Raw genomic sequence first — 16,742 nt, 5'->3', positions numbered from 1 at the left:
GAGTCCCGGGGTGCTGCGTTCGTTGAGTTTAATCAATACATGCTGGTGTTTCATGTCATTGATATGATAATATAAAGCCTGAGCAATTTGTATAATTAAAAATGAATATGGTTCAGACTCACGGCAGGAGCTTCCTTCCTTCCAGAGGCCCTCCCCCCCCCCCCCCCCCCCCGCAATAAACCTCTGGTTTCACCCCCATCCTCGACGCTTCTCGACACCCTCCGCTCAGAAGCCATCGAGACGCAGCTCCCCGCCCCCCCCCGGCCTGTCCCCCTTCCCAGAGCAGGGTCCCGGGGTGGGGGGGACCCCTCACCCTTCCTGCAGGGTGGCCCGGGGTGAGCATCCACCCCCCTTTCTCCCCCCGTGCCACTCTCAAACCCGGCTGGGGGACCGGCTAAAAAGCGGGGAATTGGTGAAAAACAGATGCTGCGGCTGAGCTGAGCTTCCTGGGGAAATAAATTAACTCTCGGATGCTCCGGCACCTCGGCGCTGCCCGGCACCCGCTCCCAGGTTTCACAGGGCAACGAGATGCTTCTTTTGTCACCAAAACAGCGTCCCAGAGTTAGAAAAAGGAGCAAAGGTTGAGCCCCCCGAGGGCTCAGACCTCTGAGCCCCCCCAGACCTCCTCCGAGGGACACGGGCTGCAAGAGGGACATGGGGTGCTCGGGCACCAAGAGCGGGGCTCCCCAGGGGTTGCCCAAGGCCACTGGCCACCCCAGGAGGGCTGGGGCGAGGATGCGGTGGGAGAGGGACGGAGAGGAAAGAATCAGCATAGAATCATGGAACGCTTTGGGTGGGAAGGGACCTTAAAGACCATCTCATTCCAACCCCCTGCCCTGGGCAGGGACACCTCCCACCAGAGCAGGTTGCTCCAAGCCCCCTCCAACCTGGCCTTGAACCCCTCCAGGGATGGGGCAGCCACAGCTTCTCTGGGCAACCTGGGCCAGGCTCTCACCACCCTCAGGGGGAAGAATTCCCTCCTAGGATCTATGTAAAGGTAGAGAGGAAGAAGGGAGGGGGCGCAGGGCATGGGGGCGGTGGGCTCCACGTGCTGGGGCAGGGGGAAGGAGGCCACGGCCAGCGCTGCTCCTCACAAACAGGGAGAAGACCCCCCATGGCACACGGGGACCCAGCAGACCAGGGGACCCCTTGCCAGCGCTGGGAAGATGGGAAGTCACAGAGGTGTCAGACGGTGTCCCGAGACCCCCAGGAACCCCCCCACACACACCTTGTCCCCGGCTGTGTGGGGGACCCACCGTGACCCTGAAAGAGGGGAACTGCCCCGAGCCCCCCCAAAACGTGGCGCTGCTGGTTTGACAGGACCGGTGTTTTACTCGCAGGGAGCCCGGCCGGGCGCAGGGGGGGTCTTGCCGAAGGATTTGGAAGCGCTCGGCTTCACAGAGATGGAAATTTTTATATTTTTAATTTCAGTATTAGTGGTTTCGAAGCTGGAGAAAGAGGTTTGGAAAGCCTCCCTCGCCTCTCAGGCAGCGCTCGCAGGCGTACACAAGCAGCGACGGATACCCTTGAAATGAAATTTGGAGGCGCTGGGGAGGAAAACTTTCGATTCAGCGGAGTCCTTTCGAGTCCTGCCGATGAGGTCGTAACACTCAACGCTTAAAACGATGCTTCACCAATTCCAAGGGACGCCGCCAACTTGTCCCCACCCACCCCGAGGCTGCGGCGGTCACGCAGGGACAGGGGATCGCTGCTGGAGCACATCAAAACCACGGCGCAGGCAGCGCCGTTCGCCTTGGCGTGTGCCCGGCGGGACGGAGCTGGCGATCCCGGGGGGTGCCGGCACGGCCGGAGCATCCGAAGGGAAGCGGTTGAGCCGCGGAGAGGTGGCAGAGGGCACCGGTTTCAGCCGCGGGGAGGAGAAGAGGAGGGCTCGGGCAGCAGTGCCCTGGCAGAGGGCTCGCCGCACATACCTTGGCAGCCCAGCAGCGCCGGGACGCGGCCACCGGATCCCGCGGGGCCTCTTCCAGCCACACATTCCTCTCCCAGCTCATCACCGCGGGGCTCGGCCACTGCTCGGTGTGGGCAGAGCCGGGAAAAGCTCCGGAGCCGGCCGGGAAGGGACGTACTGATGTACTTCCACAGGTAGAGCTGCAGAGAGGCAGCTTTCCCCGGCATCGCCGGCTGCGCTGTTGCGGCACCGGGATCTGGCAAAGCCAAGCACGGAGGCGGCAGCCGGGTCCGTTCCCCACTGGAGCTCCCACCTCCCTGCCCCGCCGCCGACGCACACGGGGCACACACCTCCCAGCGAGAGCTGCCAGGGCCAGCAGGAAAACACCCAGAGAAACATCAAATCACCCAATGGTTTGGGTGGGAAGGGACCTTCAAAGCCCTCCTAAAGTCCAGCCAGGCCTGACCAGCCTTTACTCAAGTGCCACCACTAAAGGCGGTCTTAGAATCATCAAATCACCCAACGGTTTTGGGTGGGAAGGGACCTTTAAAGCCCCCCCCAGTGCCACCCCCTGCCCTGGGCAGGGACACCTCCCACCAGAGCAGGTTGCTCCAAGCCCCCTCCAACCTGCCCTTGAACCCCTCCAGGGATGGGGCAGCCACAGCTTCTCTGGGCAACCTGGGCCAGGCTCTCACCACCCTCAGGGGGAAGAATTTCCTCCCCACATCTCACCTAAATCTCCCCTTTTTCAGCTTAAAACCCTTCCCCCTCGTCCTGTGGCTCCTCTCCCGGATGAAGAGTGGCCCTGAGGGCTGAGGGCAGGTTGCCCAAGGCTCGCTGCCAGTCCTGCGGTTGCCGAGAGCTGCAGCCCGTCTCCTCGTCCCCCCCCGAGCCAGCAGCACACCCTGGACGTGGGCAGACGCGTGTGTGAATCCTGGAGCTACCTGTGACTTCACAGAGCAAATATGCGGTGGAAAATGGCTCTGCACCCGGGCAGGGCCCGTCACGCAGCTGCGAGCAATTGCCGACGGCGCTCGGGGGACGGCCACCAGCCCCCCAGCAACAACCGGCCACAGCAACAGCCTCCTGAGACGGGGAAGCATCTGACAGAACGCCAGCAAAGCAGGACATCCTTGTCCCGCACGACATCCTTGTCTCTAAATTGGAGAGACACGGATTTGAGGGATGGGATGGACCACTGGGTGGCCGAGGAACCAGCTGGGTGGCCGTGCTCAAAGAGTTGTGGTCAACGGCTCGATGTCCCAGTGGTGACCAGTGGGGAGCGGTGTTCCTCGGGGGTCTGTACTGGGACTGGGGCTGTTTAATGTCTTTGTCGGTGACGTGGACAGGGGGACCGAGGGCACCCTCAGCGAGTTTGCCAGTGACACCAAGCCGTGTGGAGTGGTCACACAGCTGAGGGAGGGGACACCACCCAGAGGGATCTGGACAGGCTGGAGAGGTGGGTCCATGTGAACCTCATGGGGTTCAACCAGACCAAGCGCAGGGTCCTGCCCCTGGGTGGGGGTGACCCCCGGTCCCAGCCCGGGCTGGGGATGGAGGGATGGAGAGCAGCCCTGAGGAGAAGGGCTTGGGGGGGCTTGGAGGGGTGGGAAAAGCTGGCCATGGGCCGGCAACATGTGCTGGCATCTGGAGAGACCAGTGCTTCCCAGCGTAACTGGGATGTCCCGCCAATGATCTCCGAATCCATAGCAGAGACCCCAGCCCGTTGCCAGCAGAGCAGCTTTATGGCACTCGTTACCCAAACGATGGACCATCTCCTAGCCCCTGCCTGCCCTCCCCATGCCTCCCACTACACCCAGTCTGGCTCCTCCTCCCCCCCAGCCCCATCCGAACGCTGCTGTCCCCCACGGACCGCGTGGCAGCCGAGCTGAAACGCCGAAGCTGAATTACAAGGGAGCTGGCAGAGTATGAGGGTGACTCCCTGGAGCAAGGGAGCCCTGGGCAAATGCCCACCCGGCTGAGTGGCCCCTCCGGCAGCGCCCAGGGGTCCCCACGCGCCCCTGAGATGGGGACGGGATGCCGGTGCGCGGCTGCCACCGCTCCCAATGGCTTCCATCCGCTCTGTCACCCTTCGGCAACACCTGCAGCTGGCGAGCTATTAAAATAACGCAGGTGACAATTATGGGTTCGGTAATAAAGCCTCACAGAGGGCTCGGAGAAGAAAGGGAAAGGGTCTTTGAACACACCTTCCTGGCGGCTGGGGAAACAGAGCTGCCCCGGGGCATGCTGCAGCCCCCCCCCGCCCCCCCGTCTCCCCACCCCCCTGAGCTGTGGGGCTGGCCAGCTGCAGGGCCAGCAGAGCTCGGGCACCCCTTCCCTTATCCCGACCCCCGGCATCGCTCCCTGGGCACCCCTTCCCCTCTCCCGACCCCCAGCACTGCAGGGATTTACAGAATCATTAGATATAGAACGGCTTGGGTGGGAAGGGACCTTTAAAAGCCCCCCCAGTGCCACCCCCTGCCCTGGGCAGGGACACTTCCCACCAGAGCAGGTTGCTCCAAGCCCCCTCCAACCTGGCCTTGAACCCCTCCAGGGATGGGGCAGCCACAGCTTCTCTGGGCAACCTGGGCCAGGCTCTCACCACCCTCACAGCAAAGAATTTCCTCCCCAGATCTCAGCTCAATCTCCCCCTTTTCAGCTTAAAACCCTTCCCCCTCCTCCTATGGCTCCCCTCCCTCATCAAGAGTCCCTCCCCAGCTTTCCTGGAGCCCCTTTAGGGGCTGGAAGGGGCTTGGAGGTCTCCCTGGAGCCTTCTCTTCTCCAGGCTGGACAACCCCAACTCTCCCAGGGGAACAGCTGAGGCTGGGAGGGACCTCCAGCGACCGTCCGCTCCAAGCCCCTGCCCACAGCAGGCTCAGCTGGAGGAGGCTGCTCAGGACCCCACAGGAGGACCGGGCCATGTCCTGCTGGGTGGGAATATCTCCAAGGATGGAGATGTCACAACCCCTGCTGGGGAGCTGAGATCACTGCTGAGGAGCTGGGAGCGTTGCTGGGATCACTGCTGGGAGCATTGCTGTGCAGCTGGGAGGCTTTGGAGCAGCAGCGCCACTGGCCTTTTCTGCTCCAGCACCATTCCAGATCCCCAGTTAACTGCTTACTGGTCTTTTCCCTGCTGACAGATCCCTAGGGAAAAGCCACAGGGCTTGGGATGAAGCACTTGAGGTTGCAGGTCCGGTTTCCCACCAAGACACCACAGCCTGTCGGCACATGGGGATTTGGGCGAAGAGTTGGGTGGTGAGGAACCTCACGAGGTTCAACCAGGATGACCATGAGCCAGCAATGTGCCCTGGTGGCCAAGAAGGCCAATGGTCTCCTGGGGTGACCAGCAGGTGGCCCTCTACTCTGCCCCGGGGAGGCCCCATCTGGAGCACTGGGACCAGTTCTGGGCTCCCCAGTTCCAGAAGGACAGGGAACTGCTGGAGAGGGTCCAGCAAAGGGCTACAAAGATGCTGAGGGGCCTGGAGCATCTCTCTGATGAGGAAAGGCTGAGGGACTGGGGTCTGTTGAGTCTGGAGAAGAGCAGACTGAGGGGGGATCTGATCAAGGCCTCTAAATACTTGAAGGGTGGGTGTCAGGAGGATGGGGCCAGTCTTTCTCCAGTGGTGCCCAGTGACAGGACAAGAGGGACCGGGCACAAACTGGAACGTGGGAAGTTCCACCTAAAGATGAGGAGGAACTTCTTTGGTGTGAGGGTGTCAGAGCCCTGGGAGAGGCTGCCCAGAGAGGTGGTGGAGTCTCCTTCTCTGGAGACATTCAAAACCCCCCTGGACACGTTCCTGTGGGACCTGCTCTGGGTGCCCCTGCTCTGGCAGGGGGTTGGAGGAGATGATCTCCAGAGGTCCCTTCTAACCCCTACAATTCTGTGACTTGCCCACAGACAGGCCTCAGAAAGGAGAGACGGGTCCCACCACCCCAAGGACGTCTCCAGAGGCAGAAGCAGTGGTGACCTGACCCTCTCCTGGGCCATAGTCCATCCCTGTGTCCGTCCTCCCCCAGCTCCTCCTCCCTCTACGCCACGGCGAGGAGGGGACAACGCGGCCGCAGACCAGTCGGTGGGATTTTCTCCTCGCGCAGGCACTCACCAGCTCTGTTTACGAGCGCTCAGCCCTCGGCCCCAGGGGAGGCAGAGCGAAACGATAAAAAGGAGCCAAAGAAAGACCCAAAACGATAAAAAAGGCCAGAGAAGAAAGGTCCGGGGGCCGGCGCACACCCACGGGCACAGCAGGGCTCACCAGCTCTGGCTCGGCTCCCGGGATCAATTTTCCCCGGCTATTCCGCAACGGCTGCGGGGCTCCGGGGAGCTCTAAAAACAGGAAGCCGGTGGTGTAATTTTGAAGGAAATTCTCAAAGCCAAGCCATTAAGGGCTAAAAAAGGAGGCTGCATCCAATTCGATCGGAACAGAACAAAATAAAAACCATCGTAATGGCAGGTTCAATATTGAGAGTAACCCAATTCCAGATTTCCTCCGCTTAATCCTGCAGGAACCTGCAGATGGCTGGGGGAGGGGGCCATGCCCGGCCCCTCTGCGGGGCCAACGCTGCCACTGCCGTGTCCCCACACCACCGGGAAGCCACAGGGCACGGGGGACAGGCACCTCCTCAGGCCGGGATGGGACGGGGTGCTCTCCTGAGCGGTCAAACGACCCCGTCCCAAACGGCCTGCGGACCTCGTGGGTTATGGCTTAAAGGCAGAGACTTCACCCTGAGCTAGCGAGGGTCTTCACCGAGGAAAATTCAGGCTGAGAGAGTTGGGGGGGTTCAGGCTGGAGAAGAGAAGGCTCCGGGGAGACCTTGGAGCCCCTTCCAGTCCCTAAAGGGGCTCCAGGAAAGCTGGGGAGGGACTCTGGATGAGGGAGGGGAGCCATAGGAGGAGGGGGAAGGGTTTTAAGGTGAAAAAGGGGAGATTTAGGTGAAATCTTGGGAGGAAATTCTTCCCCCTGAGGGTGGTGAGAGCCTGGCCCAGGTTGCCCAGAGAAGCTGTGGCTGCCCCATCCCTGGAGGGGTTCAAGGCCAGGTTGGAGGGGGCTTGGAGCAACCTGCTCTGGTGGGAGGTGTCCCTGCCCATAGGACCTAGATGGCCTTTAAGGTCCCTTCCCACCCAAACCATTCTATGATTCTATGATTGAGAAGAATCAGTTTGTGACGACCAAACCTGTAACACCAGGGGGATTCTCTTCAATCCAGAACGCGGCGTTAAGCTCTGCTTCTGACCCTGTGGTGACCCCACACAGGACAACCACTGTAATTCAGCCACCGCAGCAGCAATGCCCATCACTACCAAAACAGAGATATCAATCAAACATCAAACCCAATTTTATTTAAGCCTGAGCCCCTCCTCCTCTTCCTGGGCGGACAGAGAGGGGAGAGCGTCCGAGGACACAGGGACAGGAGCAGGAGGAGAGGAGCATCTCGCCATCGGCCTGAGCGAGCAGCAGGAAAATTGTAATCATAGAATCATGGAATGGTTTGGGTGGGAAGGGACTGTGAAGATCTTCTAGTGCCACCCCCTGCCCTGGGCAGGGACACCTCCCACCAGAGCAGGTTGCTCCAAGCCCCCTCCAACCTGGCCTTGAACCCCTCCAGGGATGGGGCAGCCACAGCTTCTCTGGGCAACCTGGGCCAGGCTCTCACCACCCTCACAGCAAAGAAGTTCTTCCCCACATCTCAGCTCAATCTCCCCTCTTTCAGTGTCAAACCCTTCCCCCTTGTCCCATTCCAACAGGCATCTGTCACGTCAGCCCCCTGGAATTTGGGGATGGGAGATGGAGCCCGTGCTCTGGTCCTAGACGCTGGTGTCCCCGCTGCACCCCATGTCAGGAGCACGACGGGCTGGGAATACACGGAAAAGGAGATGCCACCTTCCTCCTGCTGCCGCCGGCTCCCGGCCACCCCACCGCGGGCACCGGCCGGCCCTTGGAGGGGGTCCCCTGGCCCGGGCGAGCCCCCCGCTCCCAAGTACCTGTCCCCAGGCTTGGGGGGAATGAGCTGCCGCACTCACCACATGATCCATCACAAGGTGCTCCCCGCCTGCATCCCTGCTTAGCACCTGCGAGCCTGCCAGGAAACACATGTGACCCCGCTGCTCGGGCTCCGCAGCCCTTTCTTCCTCTGATTTAGTTGCTGTTACTTTGGGGTTGGTTGTATTTTTTTTCTATTTTTTTTTTTTCCCCTCTTTTTTCCACCCTCCCCCTTGCCTCGCTCCGCTGCTTGCCCTCCTGGCTGAATGCTTGCCAGCTGGGACTCCCCCGGCCCCGCGCCCCCCGGCAGGGGCAGGTGCCACCCCGAGCCCCCCACGCGGGACCCCCTGGGGTGGGGGAGCTGGCACCCCCGAACCCTCCATCGCCCCGACTTTAATCCCATCGTGGTGGCCGCCGGGCGGTGCGGCAGGGTCTCCCCGTCCCCGCCAGTGGCCTGGTTGCCCCCTCCCCGCCGGCGGCGGCCCCCCCTCCCAAAGCAGCTCCAGCTGTCGATGGCTCAGATGGGAAGTGCAGGTACGGGGCTGGCTCCCTGCCCGTCTCCCCTGTGTCTGTCTGGTGAAAGAGGAAGCCAGTCCACCTCTGGAATCCTTCACTCTCTCCTCGTTCCTGCTCTCCCCGCGTCTCCCCCGGGGATTCGGGGTCAGCCGCTCTCTCTCGGTCTCTCTTTTTTCCCCTGCCCCTCTCCGATTACAATGCAGGCAGTGTTCGCTCCAAATCCCCCACCGCACGTTAATTCTGTTCCTCTGTCTCTAACTACCAAACTGCTTTCCTGTGCCTCCTGTCTTTCCATTCCTCCTCCGCGATTTTTTATCTCTGACAAATAGAGCACGTCAGCTCCAATTGGAGTGAGCGGGATGGGGAAGGGGCTGCGGGAGCAGCCAGAAGCCAGGGAGGAGGGCGAGGGAGCGGCGAGGGGAGACGGGACGGGGAGACGGCACGAGGGGGTCCCAGCCCCGTCCCAGCCCCATCCACCAAATCCCAGTCACTTCCAGCGCTCAAAGGGGACATCCCAGAACGAAGAGCTGAGAGTAGGGCCTCAGGGCTTGGAGGCCACCTGAAGCAGCCGAGACCTCCCACGCGATCCGTCATCCCCCTCTGCCTCAGTTTCCCTCCAGCACACGAGGCTGGGTCTCCTCCAAGGGCTGGGGGAGGAACCTGTGCCCGGGAAGTGTGAGCTCCTGCCACAGCTCGTCTCTGAGATCATGAAATCACCCAATGGCTTGGGTGGGAAGGGACCTTAAAGCCCCCCCAGTGCCACCCCCTGCCCTGGGCAGGGACACCTCCCACCAGAGCAGGTTGCTCCAAGCCCCCTCCAACCTGGCCTTGAACCCCTCCAGGGATGGGGCAGCCACAGCTTCTCTGGGCAACCTGGGCCAGGCTCTCACCACCCTCACAGCAAAGAACTTCTTCCCCAGATCTCATCTCAATCTCCCCTTTTTCACCTTAAAACCCTTCCCCCTCCTCCTATGGCTCCCCTCCCTCATCCAGAGTCCCTCCCCAGCTTTCCTGGAGCCCCTTTAGGGACTGGAAGGGGCTCCAAGGTCTCCCCGGAGCCTTCTCTTCTCCAGGCTGAACCCCCCCAACTCTCTCAGCCTGTCCTCCCAGCAGAGGGGCTCCAGCCCTCCCAGCATCTCCGTGGCCTCCTCTGGCCCCGCTCCAACAGGTCCGTGTCCTTCTTGTGCTGATCCCCCCCAGCCCGTTCCCGGCTCTGTGCAGGGGGGGGACGGGTCCGTCCTGCCTCCCCAGCCTCTCCAGGTGCAGAGCAGGGTAAAAGCTGGGTTTGCTGAAGAACCCCCCCCCCTCCTCCATCAATCAGGGAGGGCTGCAGCTGGGGAAGGGCACCGCGCAGCCTCTGTGTCCTCGTTTGAGATAGAACAAAACCAATTTTCTTTTCAGTAATTTCACTTTTCAGTCAGGTCTCTCCTAACGGACGGCACTCTCTGAAACTACCGATATGGGACCCTCTGCCTTTCCCCCCCTCCCCAGCCCACGAAGAGGGGAAGCAGCGAGCGCTTTCCCCCTCATTAACCGCTGCGGTTCCTGCCTGCGGCGGGGGGGAATCCCAGCCCACCTCCCCCCGGCGCCCTCCACACCCCGTCCCACGTGGGAGCAGGAGGTGACAGGGGTGACGTCCCTGCTGCCGTCCCCCCAGCTCTGCACCCCTCATCGCTCCTTCAGCTTCACTCTTTGTCCGTCCCGAGGGTGGTCACGCTCTGGCTGGGGTAGAGTCTCCATCCTTGGAGACATTCAGAACCTGCCTGGACACGGTCTTGGCCAGCCTGCTCCACAGCCCCTGCCAGCCCCAGCTGTTCTGGGGTGCACTGACGGGGGATGAGAGACTCCCTGAAAGACTCCTCTCCTTCCACAAGGATGGCAAGCTCGGGCCTCAAACAATTTAGATGGTAATCACTAGGTTGGACAAGGTTGGATCATCCAGTGCCACCCCCTGCCCTGGGCAGGGACACCTCCCACCAGAGCAGGTTGCTCCAAGCCCCCTCCAACCTGGCCTTGAACCCCTCCAGGGATGGGGCAGCCACAGCTTCTCGGGGTCCCAGCTCCTGCCACCCCTCCAGGAGCTTCTCCTCGGCCAGCAGGTGGGAAGCGTTTTGGGATGTGCCAAGTGAGGAAGTCCTGGGACTTCCCAGATTGACCTTTCTCACCAGCAGCACGTGCCTGGAGATCAGCTCTGCTGTGGGAGGCAGCACAGAGCCTGGCCATGGAGAACGGTGTTCCATCACCCAGCCTTGTCCCCCAACACCACACCTACTTCGCCGCTCTTCAGAGAATCACAGAATGATGTGGGGTTGGAAGGGACCTCTGGAGATCATCTCCTCCAACCCCTGCCAGAGCAGGGTCACCCAGAGCAGGCTGGACGGGAACCGAGGTGGGTTTGGAATATTTCCGGAGAAGGAGACTCCAGCCCCTCTCTGGGCAGCCGGTTCCATTGCTCTGCCACCCTCACAGCAAAGAAGCTTTTCCTCGGGTCTTCTCCTGGGCCATCCCAGGAGACCACGCAAAGGGCAGCTGTAAAACCCAACCGTGGTGGCTACAGCTCATCTACTGGTGGAGTGGGGCCACCCTGGGACCGGTGATGGCCACGGCCACAGCCCATGCTTGCCCCTCTGCCAGCGGCTGTGGCGTGTGGGGGCCGGTCTCCCCCTCCCTCCCCACCTCCAATCTTTCCGTGCTGATTTACTGCCCACAGAAAAAAACTTTCCCTCTTCCAATCCAAGATTCCTTGCGTTTTGGCTCCTGCTCCCGCAAACCCGAATCAACTGTTAATTTTGGCAAATCCCCTCCTTTGCTCTGACCGTGGTCGGACTTTTCCATTCTCAACACCTTGGGAGCCGTTCCCAGGGGGGGAAAGAGGGGGGGGACAACACAGGCAACCCCCCCCTCTTCCTGGGCACCCTGCCCTCCCAGTTACCAACCGAGGACTGGGAGGACCTGCCGCTGTTGAGCCAAACACAATCCAGAGCCCCCCAGTTCTCATCCTGCCCTGGGGCTGGTGTTTACTGGTGCGTTACTGGCAGAGCTCAGGAGTGAGCCAGGTAGGTCTGGAGAGGTTCTGCTTCAGCGGCCAGCCCGGGGCCTTCTCTGGCCCAGTGGGCAACCACCCAGCATGGCAAGGAAAGGAGCTCAGCTGGGCTCAGCTCAGCTCCAAGCGGCTGAGGGAGGCCATGGAGATCCACCAGCAGAGCTGGGGGAAGAGAAACCACGTTGAGGAGCTGCTGCCTGGCAGGGGAGGCTATGGAGATCCACCAGCAGAGCTGGGAGAAGAGAAAACATGGTGAGGAGCCGCTGCCTGGCAGGGAAGGCTGTGAAGATCCACCAGCAGAACTTGGGGAAGAGAAATCGCGTTGAAGAGCTGCTGCCTGGCAGGGGAGGCCACGGAGACCCACCAGCGGAGCTGGGGGAAGACAAACCACGTTGAGGAGCCGCTGCCTGGCAGAGGAGACCACGGAGACCCACCAGCAGAGCTGGGGGAAGACAAACCACGGCGAGGAGTCGCTTTGGGGGGGAACCTGTGGTTAAGCGGCCCCACAAACACATCCAGCAGCCGGAGAGGGCAAGAGGCACCCGCAGCACCCTCTGCCGCTTCCAGACACCGAGGGATGCGGCACGGAGAAGCGCATGGAGCCCTGGAGGTGCTGCCTCGTCCCTGGCCGGGCCGGCGGACCCCGGGGCTGGCCTGGGAACAGATTCCCCCTCCCCGCGGCCAAGCGCTGCCGTTATAAAGGAGCCGCCCACATCTCGCTTCTGTGCAGAGCAGGCCCGGCTCGTTAAAGATTATGAGATGTAAAGGCAGAGCGCAGGCCCCCCTGCCTCGGCGCCTTCCCAAGCAGGGCAAGGGGGATGGGATGGGATGGGATGGGATGGGATGGGAGCCGAGAGCCTGGGGACGGATGCGCAGCCCCCCGCTTCCAAAGCAGAGGCTTCGCGCCGGGGAAGGGATGGTTTCCCCCCCTCCTCTCGGTGAGCTCAGAGATGTCCCCGCCGTCCCTCAGGCCAAGTTTCCCCTGGAGAAGGGAAGAAGCCAGACACAGGCGGGCTCCGTCCTCCAGCTGGATTTAATCATGCCCAGCACACCCCCAATCCTTCCCCCCACCCCACACCCCCCCCCGGGACCCTCTCTCCCAACCATCTGGGAGCAGAGTTAAACCCGGATGAAAGGAAACCCTCTGCGAGCCCTCCCCGCGGAATGAGGGGCGGTGGGTCTGGCGGAGACGGCAGAGAGCCCCCTCCAAGACATTAGATACGCACCTGCATCCCCCCCCCCCCCCCCTCCCCGATCCCCCTCCTCGCCCAAGCCCCACTCCCCAACCCAAGGAAGGATTAGCCGGCGCAGCAGGAGCAGCACGCGATCCAGCACCGCCGGCTCCCCGGGACCTGCCAGAAAGAAAGAGCAGAGTCTTCCATGTCAACATTCCTCCTGCTTAGGAAAACACGGCCCCGTTCCCCTGAATAGCCTATTAAAGAGAGATTTCCTGCCCGGGTGGCGCAGAGAGAGCGGAGGGAGGTACCGCAGCCCGGCCAAGATCAGGGATGCGTGGTACAACTGACCCATGAGGGACGGGCAGCTCCTCCGCAGCTCCAGAGGTGATGGATGCTCTGTGCGCGGAGAGATGCGCGGGTCCAGGAAGGACGTGGAGACCTGTTGGAGCGGGGCCAGAGGAGGCCACCGAGATGCTGGGAGGGCTGGAGCCCCTCTGCTGGGAGGACAGGCTGAGAGAGTTGGGGGGGTTCAGCCTGGAGAAGAGAAGGCTCCGGGGAGACCTTGGAGCCCCTTCCAGTCCCTAAAGGGGCTCCAGGAAAGCTGGGGAGGGACTCTGGATCAGGGAGGGGAGCCATAGGACGAGGGGGAAGGGTTTTAAGCTGAAAAAGGGGAGATTTAGGTGAGATCTGGGGAGGAACTTCTTTGCTGTGAGGGTGGTGAGAGCCTGGCCCAGGTTGCCCAGAGAAGCTGTGGCTGCCCCATCCCTGGAGGGGTTCAAGGCCAGGTTGGAGGGGGCTTGGAGCAACCTGCTCTGGTGGGAGGTGTCCCTGCCCAGGGCAGGATGGTCTTTAAGGTCCCTTCCAACCCAAACCATTCTATGATTCCATGAGATAGAAATCTCCAGGCAGAGGCTTCGATGCCACGGGTTGCGGCTCCCTGAAGCGTGCTGGAAGCCCACCACCCAACCCTGCCACGCAGGACGCCTCTGCCTCCCCTCCAGCACCGGGCACAAGCCTTGGCCATTAAAAGAAGCAAGACAAGTTTTAACGACTCCCAAGTCCCTCCAAAGACAGCTCTTAGCACATGTCCCCCTCCTGCCATCCGAGCCCGGCTTCAGAAGAAGCCGGATCGCGGCGGCAGCCCCTCGGAGGGACAGGAGGATCTCCTCCGGGAGGCAGATGGACTCGCATCCCTACGAAATAGTGTCTGATTGTCACCCGCATCCACCCCGCCTGAGTAACGCGTAATGGGAAAACCCGATGTGGTAGGAAAACCTGACGCCGGGAGAGGAAAGAGACGGGACGCACTCCTGCGGGGGCCGGCGAAGGAAAAGGGGGTTCGGGGTCGGTTTGCTCCCCGAGAGCCATCAGGCCAGGCAGTGGGGGGGGGAGCCGGCCCCCCAGCCCAGGCGAAGGGCAGCGGCCGATCCAGCCGGGAGCCTCGGCCGGGAGCCATTTTCAAGACACGGTGGCCACGGGGAGAGGCGCTTCCCCAAACAAAGAGGGATGGCTCCGGAGCTTCGGAAACAGGAGAAGGAGCCGGGCTGCCAGAGCGCAGGCTGCGAGCGAGCCCTGCAGCTGGGGTGGGATGCGGAGGGAAGCGGGGACACGATCTGGGAGCCGGGGCTGGGGGGGGGCCGAGGCCAAGTCCTCTGGCAGCTGGCGGTTCGGTAGCCGGCAGAAGCCATTAACGGCCTTTGGCTGCTGAGCAAAGGGAGGTGCGGTTCCCGGACACACAAACAGGCGCTCGGCAGCGGCTCCTGGGGCTCTAGAGTTACAGCCCGGGGCCCGCAGGCGAACGCCGGCTCCGGACGGCGCTTCCCATCGCCCCGGGGCCACGGCTACTGCAGGGGCCGGAGCGTGGCCGGCTCCGCTCGGGCACGGCTCCAAGCTCCGGCCGTTCGCCCCCACTGCCCCTCCGTGTTTCTGCCCGGGGAAGAACCGTCCCCCAAGGGTTGCAGAGCCCCAAATTTTGCTCTGGAGCCAGGTCCTGCCCCCGCAGAGCGGTGCTGGGACCCTGTGCACGGAGCCAGCACCCTCCCAAGGCAGCCACAGACCTTTATCCACGGAGGAGACCCCTCTATCGCCCCCGGGGACTGTCTGGAGGGATGCTGAGCCCTGGCTCACTGTGCATGTCCCCAGGTACGGGTTACAGGACAGGCCACACCAGCTGACCCCCCATGTCCCCAACACCCAGCCCAAAAGATCCTTCCAAAGATTCTTCTCGATAACCACCTTCTTCTGGGGATGGGAGATGCCTGAGAGCCCCCCCAGGCTCCCCAAAACCTGGGGCTTGCTCCTGGAAGCCCAAGAGCATCCTCACAGCAGAGCCAGCAACCGCTGACTTTGTCCCATTAAATGGACACGACCAGAAAACAGCCCCTTTTGGGGAAAGCAGCCCCCCCAAACCCATCTTCATGAATCACCCCAACAGCCAAGCTCCAAAATCTTATCCCTGCTTGAGAGAAAGACCCCCAAATGCTGCATATTGGGATTAAAGGAATGGCAGCACAGCAGCAGCAATGGCTGAGCAGGTTGTTTGGGGTGGAAGGGACCTCTGGAGATCACCCCTGGCTCAAGGAAGGTCACCAGGAGCTGGTGGCCCCAGACCGTGGCCAGATGACCGCTGAATACCCCCAAGGACGGCGACTCCACCACCTCCGCGGGCAACCTGTACCACTGCTCTGTCATCCTCACAGTCAACAAGTGTTTCCTGATGTTCTGATGGAATTTCACAGGTTTTTAGGCCTTTTGCCCCGAGCTCAGGCCATGGGGACTCCTGAGAAGAGCCGAGCTCCTTCGACTTCCCTCTCTCCCACCAGGGATTTACACACATTGAGGACATCCCCCCCATGCATCCTTCATCTCCTGGATAAAGAGTCCCACCCTCTCAGCCTCTCCTCGGATGGAAGATGTTCCAGCCCCGTTGGCATCTTAGTGGCCCTGCGCTGGACTCGCTCCAGTCAGTCCCAGTCTCCTGTACTGGGGAGCTGAGCGCTGGACACAGAGCTCCAGGTGTGGGTTCTCAGCATCTCCCCCTGCAGCTAAAACCCTCTGAGCGAAACCCAAAAGAGAACTTCTCAGCGCCGGCTTTTGTGTTCTCTCTCCCATCAGGGCCCCCTTCTCCTGGGGAGCAGCAGGGAACCAGGACTCCCTTTCCAGCCAAGCCCATGTCCATGGGCTTCTCCACAAGAGTGTGATGCTGTGGCTCATCATCAGCCTGTGTCCTCCTTTGCAGGACACCGCCGACCCGGCAGCAGCGACACATCTTAGATTATGGAACCACAGAATCGCTGAGGTTGTAAAAGACCTTTAGGTTGGAAAAGAGTTTTCAGCTCCTGGAGTCCCACCGTGGACCCAGCACTGACCAACCCACCACTGACCCGTGTCCCTCAGCACCACCTCTGCCCGGCTTTTCAACCCCTCCAGGGATGGCGACTCCACCACTGCCCTGGGCAGCCTCTGCCAAGGCTTGACAGCCCTTTCCAGGAAGGAATTTTCCCCATCATCCATCCTAAACCTCCCCTGGCCCAACTGGAGGCCGTTTCCTCTTGTTCCTTGGGAGAAGAGACCGACCCCCCCTGGCTACACCCTCCTTTCAGGGAGCTGTAGAGAGCGATGGGGTCTCCCCTCACCCCCCTTTTCTCCAGGCTGAACCCCCCCAGCTCCCTCACAAGTTCTCCAGCCCCTTCTCCTTGGTCTCCAGCCCCCTCCCCAGCTCCATTGCCCTTCTCTGGACACGCTCCAGCCCCTCAATGGCTTTGGTCACGAGGGACCCAAAACTGGACCCAATATTTGAGGTGGGATGCACTGGTGCAGCTGGCACTTGCTGTCCTCCACCATATGGGGCACCCACGGGCAAAAGCTTCACCTGGCCTCTCCCATGAAGCCACCAAGAGAGGAGGCAACGCCAGCAGGGTCCCGAGGCTCCTGTCCCCGCCACCCCCTGCCCTGCCCCGCTCCCCCCTCGCCGAAGGAAGGCAGATTGTTTTGACAGACTCGTCCGCGCTGGCAGTTCCCAGCCCGCTCGCTATCATCTTCCAGGGCTTTGCAAAGGGGCTGGTTATTTTGTTCCAGAGTTTTTCCAGGAATTGAAGTGAAGTCGAGCGGTGTTTTTT

The 16,742-nt window shown here is 61.7% G+C and overlaps 1 protein-coding gene across 1 annotated transcript in view; it reads right to left on the bottom strand.

Annotated features, from left to right (window-relative positions):
- Positions 1–16,742, bottom strand: part of BOP1 (BOP1 ribosomal biogenesis factor) — a 62,950-nt gene that overhangs the window by 23,969 nt on the left and 22,239 nt on the right. The gene's annotated exons all lie outside the window — the stretch shown is intronic.

Source organism: Numenius arquata, chromosome 3 (genome assembly GCF_964106895.1).
Source record: "Numenius arquata chromosome 3, bNumArq3.hap1.1, whole genome shotgun sequence".
Classification (NCBI taxonomy): domain Eukaryota; kingdom Metazoa; phylum Chordata; class Aves; order Charadriiformes; family Scolopacidae; genus Numenius; species Numenius arquata.
Note: the sequence above shows the minus strand (reverse complement) of the source record. Positions and strands in the feature narration are given on the sequence as shown.